This window comes from Zalophus californianus, chromosome 6, assembly GCF_009762305.2.
Source record: "Zalophus californianus isolate mZalCal1 chromosome 6, mZalCal1.pri.v2, whole genome shotgun sequence".
Taxonomy (NCBI): domain Eukaryota; kingdom Metazoa; phylum Chordata; class Mammalia; order Carnivora; family Otariidae; genus Zalophus; species Zalophus californianus.
Window position 1 is genome coordinate 135,990,965 of NC_045600.1, and position 16,739 is coordinate 136,007,703.

Genomic DNA, 16,739 nt, shown 5'->3' on the forward strand with positions numbered 1-16,739 from the left:
ATGATTACTGCATTTACCATTTATTGTCTTTCTATGCCTGCTAGACTCTGAGCTTCATGAGGATAGCTGCCTATTCTGCTTATTTCCCGAACTAGCCCGAGGGCCCAGAGTGGTGTCTGGAACCAAGCAGACACGCAATAGTTGATGAAGGAGCTGACCAAGTGTATGCAATTGATGAGTGACAAAGAAAGGCTCAGACCCAAGACGTCTGTCTCTAAATTCCATTCACCATGAACAAGGGCGTGATATTGATTAGTATGAAAGAGCATTTGAGCTGATCCAGATGGAGAGATGACAGGGAGGAAGGGTGCAGAGAAAGCAGAGGAGGAAGGAAAGAGATGAGGGAAGGAGAGAGAAGGGCCGGTGAGCCCCTAAGGAAGTACAGCCCTGAGTGGTTCAAAGGCTCTCTCCTCCAATGCACCAGGTAGTTAGCATCACCCCTGCATCACCTCTGCATAGCAGCTTTGCAGATAGATGATGAGCAACGAGGTGTCTGTCCTCGGCTCCCTCAGCACCACCTCCGCTAGGCCTTTCAGCTCCTGGCATCCCCTCCAGAATGTCATCTTGATACCAGATGCCTCCTACTTACCTCTAGATGTGACCCACAGAGGCGAGGGGAGCAACATGTTTTTTAATTGTGCAAACTCAGGATCTCATTACTCTGGATCTGGGTAGGGCTTGGTATAATCCCAGAGGTGGATGTCCTCATCTGCCAGGACAGATACAAAGCAGTCATCTTTGGGACATTTTCATATCTCTCTGAGTACTACTCAGAAGGAAAGACATGGGGTGGTCTGGCCAGGAAAGGAGTGGACTCATTTCTCCAGTTACACTACAGTTCTAGGAGAAAGGGAAATTGGAATTTAAGCCATTTTGAGTCTACACAGGCAGGTTTCTGGAAAGGCAAGTTCATGTGCCACAACCCCAAACCCAAAAATCTGTTCTCAGAAACCTTTATTTTACTAGTTATGGAGACTTCTTGTGCCCAAGCCACTGTGGGAATCTCTCCTGTCTTGCTTGGGTCAGGAAACAAAAGAGCAGAAGGCCTTTCTTCCTCCGCCAGGACGTGGCCCCCAGGAGGAGGTTTATTGTCCTTGTACTCTTCTCTCCACCAATGTGGTTATACACCGTGGACCTCCCTGGGCCCTTCTCTTCCTTGTGTGGCCAATTCCTGTAATTCGGGGTAGTTATGTTCGTAAAAGTCCCCGCAAACACGGAAATAGCAAATTCTGAACCATTGTTTCTAGGGGAAGAGTGGGGTTGGGTTCCTGTGAGCCTCTGGTCACCTTTTCATCAATCCATCAATCCATAAGCTTGTTTTTCCATCTGTTTCTGTGTAGGGACACTTCATTTAATAGATGTTGTTGACTCGTTAACATGGAGCTCACGGCCAACAGCACCATCACTCACGGCTGAACAGAGCTTATTTAACACACCTATTGACTCCGTCAGGCACATCACAGCCTTCTTGCACTTCGGAGTTTGAGACAGTGCTTCAGCACTATGCCTGAGGGCCACTTTAAACAGCAACATCGCCAACCAAAAGCACGGAAATGTGAAAAACGTGCCACTAAGTAGACCGTGAAAAGGGCACTTGTTTATAGAATGCGAGCTGATACAAGAAGGCAGAGGGGCACCTTGTTTCAACCTAGCTGGGAGTGGTGTGTGCCTTGGCCACTTGAATATTTTGCTGCTCCGTGCGTGTCTGCAAATGACCATGGAAGTGCCATGAGTACTGACTCTGAGTTACAAATACATTTCAGCGAGTAGGGGAATTCCCAAATTGGAATCTGTGAATAACGACACCGACTGTATTTGCATAAGTGGTTGGAGGTGCTGGCGTGGTTTCTGAGAGAAGACACTGCCCTCAGCGCATCCACAACCTCTGACCCGCAGTTCATCCACCCCCTGCCCCTGAGACACGAAGCACAGAAGTCTTTAGTGGTTTCACTCAATACTCTGTACTCCACACTGTTATATCGTAATCTAATGATTGCACTTTCATTCCATGTTTGGTCTGAGAAGCCAGGGTGTGGCAGTGGGGGGTGAGGGACCAAGACAAGTGGAAATCACCATCACCACCACCATCACCACCACCAATCATCGTCATCAACAACAATAAAATGGGAAGCATTTACTCTGTGCTAACACTGTTCTAACCACTCTACAATGGTGAGCCTTTACAACAATCCAGTGAGGCAGGTTCTGTTAGTATCCTTGAGTTATCAAAGAAGAAACTAAAGTCTTTGCCAGGTTAAGTGTTGGGCTCGTTTCAATAAGGCAAAGTGTTTACCTCTCACGTAAACAACAAATGAGTGTCTCTTAAAAACTGCATGGTGAAGGTCAAATCTTGATTTCCTCCCCCCGGTTACAGATCTTTGAAAAAAGCAGATGTGTCCAACCATCCATCTCCAGATGGCTCCAACAGTGTGTATGTACTTAATGTCACTGAACTGTGTACTTTAAATGGCAAGTTTTATGTTGTATATATTTTGTATATATTTTACCATGATGAACACACACACACACGCACATGATGCATAAAATCATCTGTATTTCTCCAAACCCATCATGTGGTTTTAGAGCCTCTGTGCCTTTGCTATGCTGTTCCTTTTGTCTGAACACCCTTTCTTGGATTGTCTGCTTATCCACCCTTCGAAACATGCCACCAGCGGGGTCATCTCCTTTGTGAATCCTTTTCCTAGTCTGTTTTCCTTATTCTCTCCACGAGTACAATGAATCACTCCCTCCTTGGAAGCAGTTCTGAATCTCCTACATATTTATTAGCATTACACGTGAGACAGCTAACTGTAAACATTTGCCTGGCATCTTTCACTTCTGTTCTTGTCTGCACCCTTAGTGCCTAGTGGAGTCTCCAACACACGGCAAATGATTGATAGCCGTATGCTGGACAGAAGAAAATTTTCACTGACCTATTTACAATAACACGCAAGTGGCCCTACCTGGAACAAGTCCTGAGATATCAAATGAAGGGAGAAATTGTCATCTTGAGCTTGAACCCATGTTCCTTTCCAGCCAAGATATTTGTTTGAATATGGCAATTGTTTTTTATTACCAGGGCGGCCTGTCTTCTGTGATGTCAATCTAAAAGCCATCTTGGAATGTCATCCGTGAAATTATCTCAACTTTTCTGTAACAAAACTGCTATTATATGACATTTTTGTTGTGCTCAGAGCTTTCCTGTACATCACTTTAATTCACTGGCACATGGGCAGGATGGCAGTCTGAGGTGGTGGTGGCTGACATGCAGGGGTCCTGGGCTCCAGTCCCCCCACCACCACTCACCAGCTCTGTGCTTATCGGCAGGAACTTAGAAATTCTGCCTCACAGTTTTCCTCTCTGCAACACAGGATTAATACTCTTTTCTTTGTCTTCTTATCAGGCTCAACCCAAGCAACAATGAGGTAGTATGTGTGAAATGTCTTTGAAGTTTTGAAAACAGAAGGTGTTTCTGTAATCAGGTTTATCAATGTCACATTTAGCTTCCTTTACCGCAAATATGTATCTTTTCAAAATCTAGGCATGTTCTACTATTCTAGGACCCCGTGACCTAGCAGAGAGGGCATAGTGTGGCTCCCTGGCTCCCACCTCCATGCTCATGGCAGACATCATTAATCAACCACAGCATTATTGCCTGGGCTTTGGATGCTTCTACATGCACTACTCTGTGTAGGGCATGATTTTTTTCAAATTATCCATTGTGAAGAGCCAGGTTTTTTTCTCTTTAATTTCCAACTCGTAGCAGACTGGAAATGCTGTGCTACTGCCCATGACTAGTACATAGCTCATGCCACATGAGCCTTGCCATGTGAGTTTGATAATACCTGGTGTGGTCCATACCCTGCCCCATGAATCAAGTCCACTGATCACACACTAAGATGTTATGGCAACATTAAATTGCTAGACGAGTGTCTGAACGCTTATTTCCTACTTCTTGCACTTGGACTATACTTTGATAGCCCTATCCTAGGCAGCAGGTCTCACTTAATGTGGGTTAGCTTGTAAGATTCACTCACTTTGCCACTCCTGACCCTGACTCTTCTTCTGTAAAATGTGACGAACAGCACCCACCTCACAGGCTTCTTATGAGAACCCAATGGGACAGTATGTGAGAAAGCTCTTTGTAAACGTTGCCATGTTATCCAAATGTTAGGTTATCACTGTGACCCCCATTCCCATTGCCTAGTCTTTGAAAAGCATATAACAATACGTGGAAAAGCTTTGCTCAGCAAATGTGGGGTATTTTCTTATTAATATGGTCTTCTCTTTGTGTTTGTTTTCCTGGACCGATATGTTCATAATTTTTTTGTTGTTGTTCCGTCCCTATTTGCCAGCACTTCAACCCTATCGTGGGAGTGTGTTAAAATGTCACTCAGGCTGTCTGAGGCTTTCAGCAGGGCCTAAAGCCTTAGAACAGCACAATAGGTGCTTGGCCCTGGGCAGGCACTTCCAGGCTCAAGGGAGGAAGGCGGGGCTGTGCTCCACCCTCTGTCCCCTGGGTGGGTGGAGGGGGTTTCTGGGTCACCCTGAGTCAAGTGAGAGCACTGTGATGGGCCCACCCAGAGAGTCCACATGAGCCCACTGGCATCTGGAGCCCACAGAAACATGAGTCTTGTCATCATCAAGAGACTCCAAAGAGGAGTGTCTGTGACTGATGCTGTAATCGTCTTACTATAAAGAGCAAAGGTGTGAATGTTCTCTAGGGACCAGATGGGAACTTGGTGAAGGGACCCAAGAAGACATTCTAGAGGGAAAATGTGATCCCACAAGAGAGGTGAGCCATCACATGTCCAGAGCCTGAGGAGAGAAGTCTTGCTTGTGCTGAGAAAGCTGCTCTCAGTGGTGTGGTGAGTGTGTGCGAGTGAGTGCAGTGTGCTATGTGAGTGTGTGGTGTGTGTGCTATGTGGGTGTGGTGTATGAATGCAGTATGTGAATGTGGTGTGTATGTAGTGTGCGTGTGTGTGTGTATGGTGTGGGTAATATGTATGGTATTTGTGTGTGGTGTGTCTGTGTGGTGTATGAGTATGGTGTGTGTGTGTGTGTGTGTGCACTGAGTGTGTATGGTAAGTGTGGTGAATCTGCAAGGACCTTGTAAAAGTGCCTACAAGGGCAAACCCAGCAAATGTGTACCATCCACCTTCCATCCAGAGGGACTGGCCCAGATGACAACTTATCAGTATGGAAGACACTTCCCTTTTCCCCTAATCTACCCACCCTCTTGGCCCTGCCTAATATGAGGATACCAGGCATTCAGCTCGAAATAAGCTTGCACTGGGTGAGGAATTTACGGTGTTGTGATTATTGTACTTTACTCCACTAAAATTAGGCAATTATTACATTGGATCCAACATTTTGTTGCCAAAACCAAGGGATTATTTATTATCTAAAATAACAATTTATGGGGCTCCTGGGTGGCTCAGTCAGTTGAGCATCCAGCTCTTGGTTTTGGCTCAGGTCATGATCTCATGGGGCATGGGGCTCTGCACTCAGTAGGAAGTCTGCTTGTCCCTCTCCCTCTGCCTTTCTCTCCCCCTCAAATAAATAAATCAATCTTAAAAAAAATTTTTTTATTTATTTGAGAGAGAGAGAGAGAGAGCAGGGTGGGGGGAAGGAACTGAGGGAGAGGGAGAGAATCTCAAGCAGACTCCCACTGAGTGCAGAGCCCAATGCAGGGCGCCATCTTAGGACCCCAAGATCAGACCTGAGCCAAAAACAAAAGTCAGGTGCTTCACCCATTGCATCATCCAGGCATCCCTAAAAACATAACTTAAAAACAGAAAATCCTGTCTTGAGATTTTATCCAGGAATGGAAGACAAAGATGGGTTTGAAGGGGCAGAAGGAAAAAGACTTAAACTGATCTTTTAAGCCTCTATCAAGTTAAGCTCCTCCAGTAAACGGGTTTCATCTTCAGTGATCTTAGTTCCTCTACTCAACTTTCTGCAGCCATAGGGAGGGTCATGAGTGGAGAACATGATGTCAGGTGCAGGGCTAGAAAACTAATGAAGTCCTACATGAAGAGATGGTTTTCCACACTTCTCATGTATTAAGAGAATGCCTTTGCAGAGACCTGATCAACTCTGATGACCAAGCTAGTTAGGGCTATATTCCCTCTGAGGTAACCACCCCGGCTTTAAGAATTAAATACAGTGCAGCCACCACCATTGCCTCCACCACTTCCTCCATCACCTTTACTACCACCTCAACCTCCACCATCACCTCTACCTCCACCACCATCACCTCTATCACCTCTACCACCACCTACACCATCGTGCCACCTCCACTACCATCACCTCCACCTCCATCACCACCTCCACCATCACCTTCACCACCATTGCTGTCATCTTTCCCCACTATCACCTCCATCACCTCTGCCACCACCTCCACCATCACACCACCTCCATCACCACCTTCACCTCCACCACCACCTCTACTACCATCACTGCCATCTTTCCCCACCATCACCTCCAATACCTCAACCCCCACCATCATCACCTCTATCACCACCATTTCCACTTCCATCAGCTCCACCACTACCAGCACTTCTACCACCACCATGACCCCCTCCACCTCCACCACCACCTCTACTACCATCACTGTCATCTTCCCCCACCATCACCTCCATCACCTCAACCACCACCATCATCACCTCTATCACCACCATTTCCACTTCCATCAGCTCCACCACCACGAGCACTTCTACCACCAACATGACCCCCTCCACCTCCAGCATTGCCACTACCACCGCCATCACCATCTCCATCATCACAACAGTTACGGCCATCACTACTGCTGCCACCACCTCCACTACCATTCTCACCCCCACTGCCACGCCACCACTAAGATCTTCATTACCACCAGAGTCACTACCACCACCACCACCACCACCACTTCTGCCATGGCCACTGCCACCACCGTCACCCCTGCCACTATTTATTATGTGTTAGTATGTCCCAAACAGTGTTAAATACCTTTGTGCAATATCTTATTTAACCCTCATAGCTGTCTTTGTAAATAAATACTATTATTATCCTTATTTTACAAAGGAGAAAACAGGCTCAGAGAGGTTAAGTAACTTGTCTAAGGATGCAGAGCTGCATTGAATTCTACTTTTGCTTGGTAAAACAAAGAAAATCATAGAAATGATGTTGTTGGAAGAATTTTCACTTGAGTAGCCTCTTTCATTAGGTCCCCAAAACTAAGACATCCCTCCTTCTCATGGTTTATCCCCTTGAAGCTACTCTTAACAGAGGTTTAATTAACAGAGAAGATATACAGCAAACACCAAATTTCTAAAATACATTTCAAGGCTAACCATCTCTCCAAAACCTAATCTCAAAATGCTCAGGAATGTTTTCAAGCACTTGTTGACAGTGAAAAGGACAACCAGTGGAGGAGGAATGAGGAGGAGAAACTTTGCTTTTCTGGGGACAGAGGGGGCTCTCTGGCTCCTGGTGGTTGCTCTATTATTAATTTCCTGAACCATTTACTTGTTCCCTAATGACAGTGGTTTTGCACTTCTTGGCTAAATCACTGCATCAATGAGGAAAGTGTTTTTGGAAACCCTTATAATTATTTAATGGGGAAGAAAATGATCCCCAGTCTCCATGCCATCTTCAAGCCTCCTCTCCAGACTCTTGCTCTCTGATTACTTCTCTTCTGTACCAGCATCATCCTCCCTGATCCCCAGACATCCCGGAGGTGGTTGTTCAGCTTTCTTTTTCCTACTTCCATGTGCTCTTGATGAATATGGAAGGAATAGTCCCACTCACCAGCAAGAGGACTTGGAATTTGAGTTGGTTTTGTTTTGTTTTTTCCTAACAGGCCTCTCTTGCTTAGTCCCCCTTGTGAACAACAAGGCATGCCTATAGGGATAATGATAACAATACCATCACCTAGGTTTAGAGGTATAATTCATAGATGTAGAATTTGATGGCATTGTCTGGAAGATGGAGGTATTGGAAAGCATAATTTTGCATCCGAGTCAACAGGGGATGAGGCTGAACTCCAGGATGGAATATTGATTGCCAGTGGACACCTCTTAAGAGCCAGCTACTGAAATCCCCCCTCGAGTATGGCACGGTAAAAAGGCAAGCACACATAAAACAGTTCTGCTGCATACGGAGCCTGATGCTTTTCTAGGGGGAAAGCACTTGTATAATTATCAAAGTTAAGAGCTAAAGTAGCCATTTAAAAAAAAATAAAATGGCAGTTTTGCTTGAAACAATGACTGATAGATAAACTCTGGTTGTCTGGACTTGGTTATTTAGAATACATTTTTCTAAACATATATGAAGCTTAGTATACGTTAAGTAAAACAACTGAATTTTTGTTGCCAATAATGAAATTTAAGGTTTCAGGTGAAAATCAGACTTCTGGAAAATTTGTATTTGCCATCATGAGCTTGACAGCTTTCCAGTAATAACTTTTTTGATGAGACTAGTAGTAATGTTAATTATGTAATTTTGCATATTGTATAATGAAATAGGACACTTAGAGGATCAGCATAACTCAGTGAATTAATATTTTCCAGATGATTTCTACACCATGTTACAAAGACATGCATGAGCTGAATATCTATTCAAAGTACAAAATAAATTGATAGATTTTAATGTAACAGTATATTTTAAAAGTTCATTAATAATGTTTCAAATTCTATATTGCAACTAATATTTAAGAAATTGTCACTTGTTGAGTGTTGGTGTAGTAGTAAAGAAGAATATCCACAATTATTGAAAAAGGCTATTAAAATCTCTCCCACCTACATAGCTATTTGGTGCCAGATTTTCTTCATATGCTTTAAACAAACCAACGTATTGCAGCAGACTGCAGGTATGAGAATTCTGCTAATTGTCTTCTTTAAACTGGACATTAAAGAGATTTTTTTAAATGCAAAATAATGCCATTCTTCTAACTAAATCTTTGTTTTGGGTTTGGAAATATAATATTTTTCATAAAAATGTGGTATTTTTATTAACATGTAATGAGTTTGTTATTTTAATAAATTATGAAGTTGATATTTTAAAAAGTTTTTCAGTTTTAATTCTTAGTTGATAAATACACATATGTATATATATAAAATGTACATATGAAAATATATATGTATATATGTAAATGTGTCTGTGTGTGCACATTAGCTAAACGGCTCTTTGAAGTCCTAAATGAATTTAAATAATGAAAGGATCCTGCAACCAAAAATTTAAGATTTTTGCTACATCTCATAAGGGTGTGATAAAAGAAACTATTATGTATTTTCCTCCCTTTTTATTTACTTATTTAGGTATGTATAAAAACATTCATTGAAGATTTACTGTGGGCCAAGTAAATCATATATGAGGAGGTACAAAGAGAAATACGATAACATCCTTGTGTCAAGGGAGTTACTATTTTGTAAATGAATATTAAATGACACAAAGAATTAATTTACTCTTTCAACAAATATTTCTAAAATGTGTAAGATCCCGTGCTGAGAGTGGGGGCGATGATGATGAGTCTGATGGCCATATTCTGGAGCTTAGATGCTAACATGAATCAGTCAATTAATTAAGTACTTGAACAACATGTCAGGAGCTCTAGAAGAGTTAATCAGGGAAGTAGTTAATCATTTCACAGCTGATGATCAGTTAAGCAGGGCAGCTGTCATAGAGGATGTGATGTTGAAGTGAGATCCCCAGGAAGAATAGGAATTATCCTGGAGAAGGGGAGGAGGGAAGGAGAAGAGTGTTTCAAATAGAGTGGACAGTATGTGAAATCGAGCTGAGGAGGAAGGGCACTCTTTTCCTTCCTCAAGGCATGGAATGAAAGTTGCTGTTGAGGATGAGGAAATCAGCCTCTCCATGATGAACAGATATTCTTGATTCATTCTCTGCAAATATCAGCCAAAGAGATCCTTAATGTTTGACTGCCTTGAGCAAACATCTTGAATCCTGTACAGAGCTTAAATGCCTCACTCTCCTGGACAAATACTGTAATCCCTTAAGGATCGTAAGTGCTGTACTGGACAAATACTTTCTTTAAATACATGTTCTCAGAGCCCCTATATAAATAGCCTTTCGCTGTTTGACAACTTACGTCAAGGATCACCTTTCACTCCCTGGTGAGCATCACCTGTCTCTTCTTCCCTACCTGAGCATCACAAGGTCCTCTCCTTCGCTGACTATAGGGCAAGTCTTGGAGGGATTGTTTGTTGTACCCAGATCAAAAAGAAAGCCTGTCACTTTGATGATGGGTTGAGGTTGTCCTTGACCCTTAACAGGTAGGACTTCTCCTTCTTCTTTCCTGCAGTGCAGTTTTTATAAAAGGTGAAGCCTTGTTTTCAAATTCTGTGGGGTTTTCCCTCCATAATGTCAGACCACAGAGATCAAAGGGAAGGGCAGAACCAAATGAGGATGATGAAAAATGAAGTGGATATATTGTTGAGAGTCCTGTAGGCTTTGACCAACATTTTACATCTCATCTTAAAAGAAGAGAGAAGAATTGAAGGATTTAAAGTTTGGGGCAATACATGACCAAATTCGTGTTTTCAAAGTGATAAACTTGACTGGAAAAAGGCAAGAGTAGACACAGAAAAACCAACTTGGAAATGTTGCAGTGCTCCAGGGGAGAGGTCATGCCTTCACCCAGTGGAATGGCCCTAAAAAACAGAGCAAAGCAGATAGGTTGAGAGACATTTTGTAAGAAGAAGCATTAGGACTGGCTAATGTATCAGATATATGCTGTATGATGGAAAGGGAGACAGCAAGCCAGGTTCCTGGCTTATGTAATGATGGAGATGGGGGCGACACTCACTGACATGGGAAAGTGGAAGGGGGCTGGGCATGGAGCAAGGGCCCTGAGTTCTGATTTGCACACACTGAGTTTAAGTTGCCAGTGAGTGATCATGGTGGACGTGCCAAATGGGAAACCGCACACACAGGTTTAGAGTTCAGAGGAAAGTTCTGGAATGTGGACATAGATTTGGAAATCATCAGTATACAGATTGTAATAGAAGCCCTTGGAGTTGACAAGCCTGCCTAGGAAGAGCGCACAGGGTGGGAAAGGAAGAGGGGCTGGTAGAGCATCTAGAGTAAGTCCTGAGTGTAGGATGAGCTGACTATGGAAATAGTTCATCACAGGAGTGCCAACTGACACATCATTGCTCTAAAATGGGAAGGGCTGCTTAAAGAACAAATACTTTTTTTATTTTTATTTTAAAGATTTTATTTATTTATTTATTTATTTGAGAGAGAGAGAATGAGAGAGAGAGAGAGCACCTGAGAGGGGGGAGGGTCAGAGGGAGAAGCAGACTCCCTGCTCAGCAGGGACCCCGATGTGGGACTCGATCCTGGGACTCCAGGATCATGACCTGAGCCGAAGGCAGTCACTTAACCAACTGAGCCACCCAGGCGCCCAACAAATACTTTTTTTAAAGAAAAAAAAAGCAATATATGACCACTGTAGAAACCTAAGAGAAGAAAAAAAAGAACACAAGAGTCAGTCATCGTTGCATAACTCCAAGATCATTAATAATAAACATTTCATGTGCTTCTTCCCAGCCACTTAAAGTATATTTTATATTACATATTTTGTATCAATGAGATTACAGAACATAGATAGTCTAATCTTTGTTTGCTTCCCATGACATCACAAATGATTTGAAAACTTCATTTGAATGTGTGCCTAATGTTCCATCATGTGGAAAATGAATACTTTGAAAATTTCACCCCGATAGCCTTATTCATAGGTAGAAATTTGTCCTCTCTCTAGCTATCGGAGAGCAGACTGGATTTAGTTTTGATTCGGAAGGGAGAAGAGGGCCCATTTTGAGAAGCATTGGTGCATGAAACTTCTTGAGACTTTCCTGGAGTTATAATTACCTTCTATGAGCTCAGCACTTGTTTTCCTCTTTAAAATTGAAGTTGTTCCTTCTGTTTTATTTTCAACTGCATTAGGGATCTGGAGGTTTGGATATAATATTGAGTTCCAGAGACATTATTACAATTATACAAGAATAAATAAAAGGCTGCCTAAATTATATGCAAAATAAGCCATCTTCTGTCATGTTTGGTTTTCTATAATGAGAAAATTCTCATTACAAAGGTACTGGAAGACTAACACACATTTGTGACATCGTCCAGAGGAAGGTATAGCCATGCAGAAGGTTATGTGCATGACAAATGCCTCCTGCATTTGCACTCACACATAGTTAGAGTCTTAAGAATTGGAAGGACTTTATAATAAATATAGGGAGGAAGGGAATCTAAAATAACAGAATAACAGCCCTGAATTGCAAGGGTATAGGCAAGAGTGAGGAGCCAGTGTTATTTCCAGGGAAGCCTGTAAAATTGGGCATCCACTCATCCTGGGTTAGTGATGGAATTTGAGAAGCCAGTGCCCTAAGAGCCTCGCTGGTTTTTTAGAACCTTGCAAGTTGCTATCCTGAGAAAATAGACAACCAAACAGTTATTTCTTTTCCTTTGTAGCTCAGTACAAGACATTGTTAGTGGCTCAATTGGGTTCCTCACTTTTGCAACCAAACAGGCATTCCCATTCCAGGTCTGGACCTTGGCAAGTCACCAAATGTCCTGAGCCACAGGCTCCTCGCCCCAACCATGGCATGAAACAATATGTATTAAGGCATATCGTAAACTGGAAAGTACCACATGAGTGAGAGTAATAACTTTTTCTAGCAATTTTGCAGAAAATAAAAACAGAATTTTATAGACAAATGTACCTGCCAATATGATCCATTTCTGCCAACTCTAAGGTAGGTCACAATGATAAGGAGGGATTCTTTACCCCTTCTCACCTTTAGAAAACGCCCCTGAATTGCATTTGATCTTTGCCAACGTAATTTCCACTTGCTCTGGGAGTCCATGAAATGGCCTCTTCATGTACTGTGACTCTCGTGGGATGGATTTTCTTTGAGGTTTAATTGTGGATGACAAGTGCAGAGGCCCATGGAACACTCTGGTAAGTAACTCCTGGGGAGAGTTAAGAAATGAAATGTTAGCTCAGGCTTAAATTTTTCCCCCGTGGGCTGTGACCCCAGTCTTTCATCACTGGGGCTCAGTCGGTGATGGTAATGGGCAGGAGGTCATGTGGACCAAGTGCTTTTCACACACTCATGGATACCTGAGGGGCTCAGTCTAGTGTTTCCCATGACAGTGACTTCCCTGCTCCGTTTCTCTTGCTCAAGGTCAGGTGTGACGTCATCTCCATTCTATTTACTCATTGCTTCAAATATCTCTCAGTGACAAAACCTGGGAACAAATGTGTAGTCCAGCCATGTACCAGCCTGATTCAAGAACAACCAGCTAGGGCGCCTGGGTGGCTCAGTTGGTTAAGCGACTGCCTTCGGCTCAGGTCATGATCCTGGAGTCCCTGGATCGAGTCCCGCATCGGGCTCCCCGCTCAGCGGGGAGTCTGCTTCTCCCTCTGACCCTCCCCCCTCTCATGTGCTCTCTCTCTCTCATTCTCTCTGTCTCAAATAAATAAATAAAATCTTTAAAAAAAAAAAAAAAAAAGAACAACCAGCTAGTGACTCTGGGTCTCTGGCCATACTTCTTTGTTGACACATACTTTTGTTTTCCTTTTTATTTTTCTGCCAAGACTGACTATTGCATAGTCCATTTCTATGAGAGAGGGTACTCATCGCCTATATCCCCCTCCACTACCAAACATGATATCTAGGTTTTTCTATCTTTTGCAGATGATTCCATATGTTTATCTCATCCTGTGCTGGCTAATGTTTCTTTGTGGCCTTGGTCCCTAATTTCTCTTTGCCTTTCTTCAACACTCATTGGTCTAGATGAACAATGGGCTTGCTTCCTTGTCAGGGGCCAAGAAATCCCTAAAATCCTTCACAGGTTCTTACTCTTCTAGGTTTTTCCAACAGCCTTGCATCCACTGCCTTTTGGCATGTGTTCATTGAATGGATTGGCCTCATAGCCTGCATTATTTAAGCTATTCACTCTTTCTGTTGCCCTTACTTATGCTTTTTCCTCCTAATTTCCTTGTTGGTGCAGTTGAGTTAATGCAAGTGAAATGTGCACATGATACAACTCCATTCTGTTATTTGGGATCAGCACATTGATTTCAACATCCCAGCTCCAAGACCATATTCCACCTGTTTCCATTCTGCTCTGGAGAGGACCTGGAGAGGGCCAGGGCAACATTCTGGCTCCCCTGGCCATGTTTCTGTGAACCAGACTATTTGGCCTTCAAGGTTTGGCTGATGTTCGTCAGACTCTGAGCTTTGGGAACCTTTGTGAATGCACCAAAGCCTAAGAGTGCTTGGTCTCCTGCTCTGGTCTTTCATTGTTTGCCTGACTTCAGTTATTCTGGGGCATGTGTTCTTGGAATATTACCTAGAAATCAGAAGGCAGAGAAATCAACCCCATATGTGCACATAGATAAAACTCAAACCTCCTTTAACAAAGGATTCATGGGCTATTTTTTAGAACTCCTGATGGCTTATGAATCTCTTTCTCTAAGTTTAATTAGCGAACATGGCAGGTGTGGGAAGCCCCTGGGATCTCCATAGGGATGGTCACCACGTGACCATGGACATCTCAGAAAGAACACCCATATTGATGGGTATGTATTAATTTTCACAGAAGATGCTTTATAGCTTCCATCATATTCTCAAAGGAGTCAGAACTTCCACCCAGTTATATACCATTGTCCTGAAGAGGTACCCTCATCCAGTCAGGGGATTGCCCCTACCCTTGACTTCCAAGTCAAAAAAGAAAAGTGAGACTGTGGATTCATTTAAAAAAATTATTATTTAAGACAACATGCCTTATTTTAAACTTTGGATTTATTATATATGATACATAAATATAATTGTATATTTCCTATCTATAATTCCATATTTATGTATATATAGAGATAAAGATACACAAATCCAAAATATAAAAATGTATATATAAGAGCACCTGGGTGGCTCAGTTGGTTAAGCATCTGCCTTCGGCTCTGGTTATGATCCCAGGGTCCTGGGATGGAGCCAGGTATCAGGCTCCCTGCTCAGCGGGGAGTCTGCTTTTCCCTCTCCCTCTGCAGCTCCCCCTGCTTGTGCTCTCTCTCTCTCAAATAAATAAATAAAATCTCTTAAAAAATGTACATATATATATATATACATGTCTTTTTATATTGTATGCCTTTTTATATTATATATCATCTATAAATCCAAAATATTTATATATATATAAAAAAATAGAGTCAAAGTTTGGTCACCCAGTGCCCCCTCTACCTGTTCGAATTTTGTTTTCATTTCTGGAATGTATTCATAGGGTTGTGACTCCGAGGCTTTCTGCTGTGCAGGCTTCTGTTTACCAAGCTTCTCCCTACACCTTTGTAAATGTGTTTAATGTGTCTTTTGGGAGAAGCTGCTGTAGGTTTACACTGAACCTGCTGTTTGTGCGTCTGCTCAAGAGACTATTCTCTCATATAACGTACATACTTTTTTGTTGTGGTTACTGTTTTTGAAAAGAAGAAAGCAGGTTCTTGTGACTTGAGTGGAGGAAAAAGTTAAAAAGATATTTCCCTGGACTTGATCAGGAACAGGTGTCTCTGCCGTTGAGAATTCTCACTTCCTTCCAATGTTTACGTGGAACGGAGAACATACCTTTCAAAGAAAAAAATAGAGAAGATTGGAGTCAAGGAATAACCAAATGTGGTTTAACTGATCTCCCATTTAAAAAAAAAAAGATTTATTTGAGCCATGACCTTCGGGCTCTCCTTTGTTGTGCGGGGGTGCAGTGTGCAGGCTGTGTGCTGTGTTGCGCGGTTAGCGGCGATCTACTCCCTGTGAATAAGCAGTGTTGTGTCTGGGGAAATGCTTGACGTCTGAAGCCAGGGGAATCTAGATTCAGTGCCCAGTTAACAAGGTGACATCATGATTCTGAGTCCTAATCTCTTCACGTCTAGCGGTGATGATAATAATGCCTATTTTGTAGGGTTAGTAGGAAAAATAATGATTGCACAGTGCTGGCCCGTGGTGGGGGTTATTTCTTTGAATTTCAGAGGCAGGTGTTTAATAAATACGCAGTTATTACATGCCAACTGCTTTGAAGAGTTGTGGGTCCCAGTGCAACTCGTGAGGAAAGAAAGTCCCCCTGCGTTGGAGAAGACACCGCCCTTGATTTTACTTCTCAGTAATCACATTTCACCTCCTTTGTTTGCTGTCTCCATTTGCTGTCTCTGCTGATTCACCTGAATGGTGAGTTGCAGGGAAACAGACCTGAGAAATGCATCAGAAATATTCACCGAAGAGGCCAATTTTTCAGGCAAATGCATAATGGAGCTCCTGATCGTCTCAAATGATTTATCCCAGTGACTATTCACCAGGGGTGGTACACTACATTTTCCTGGTCAAGTTGGATATTTTAGCAAAAGATGTAAGACGTGTGGTTTTTATGACTACTTAGAGAAATTTTCAACAACAGAACTGGCAGCTGATGGTAGCATCACTGGATTTATTAAATTGTGCACAGTTGTTAATAGTGCAGGCTCTTCATAGTTTTTATAAACTGGAGAATTTAATCAACTTTTTATGTTTCTTTTTTTATCCTTTCTTTATTTTATCTATTAATGGAACAGAGAGGCAAATTTCCTCTGGCCCCTGGCTAAACATTCCCAAGTGGAAAGTACCCAGGAAATTCTATCAAATGCTATGACTCAGAGGTGATCTAGTACAATGGTCTTATCTTTTGTATTTTCTTAATTTTTGCAAAAACAT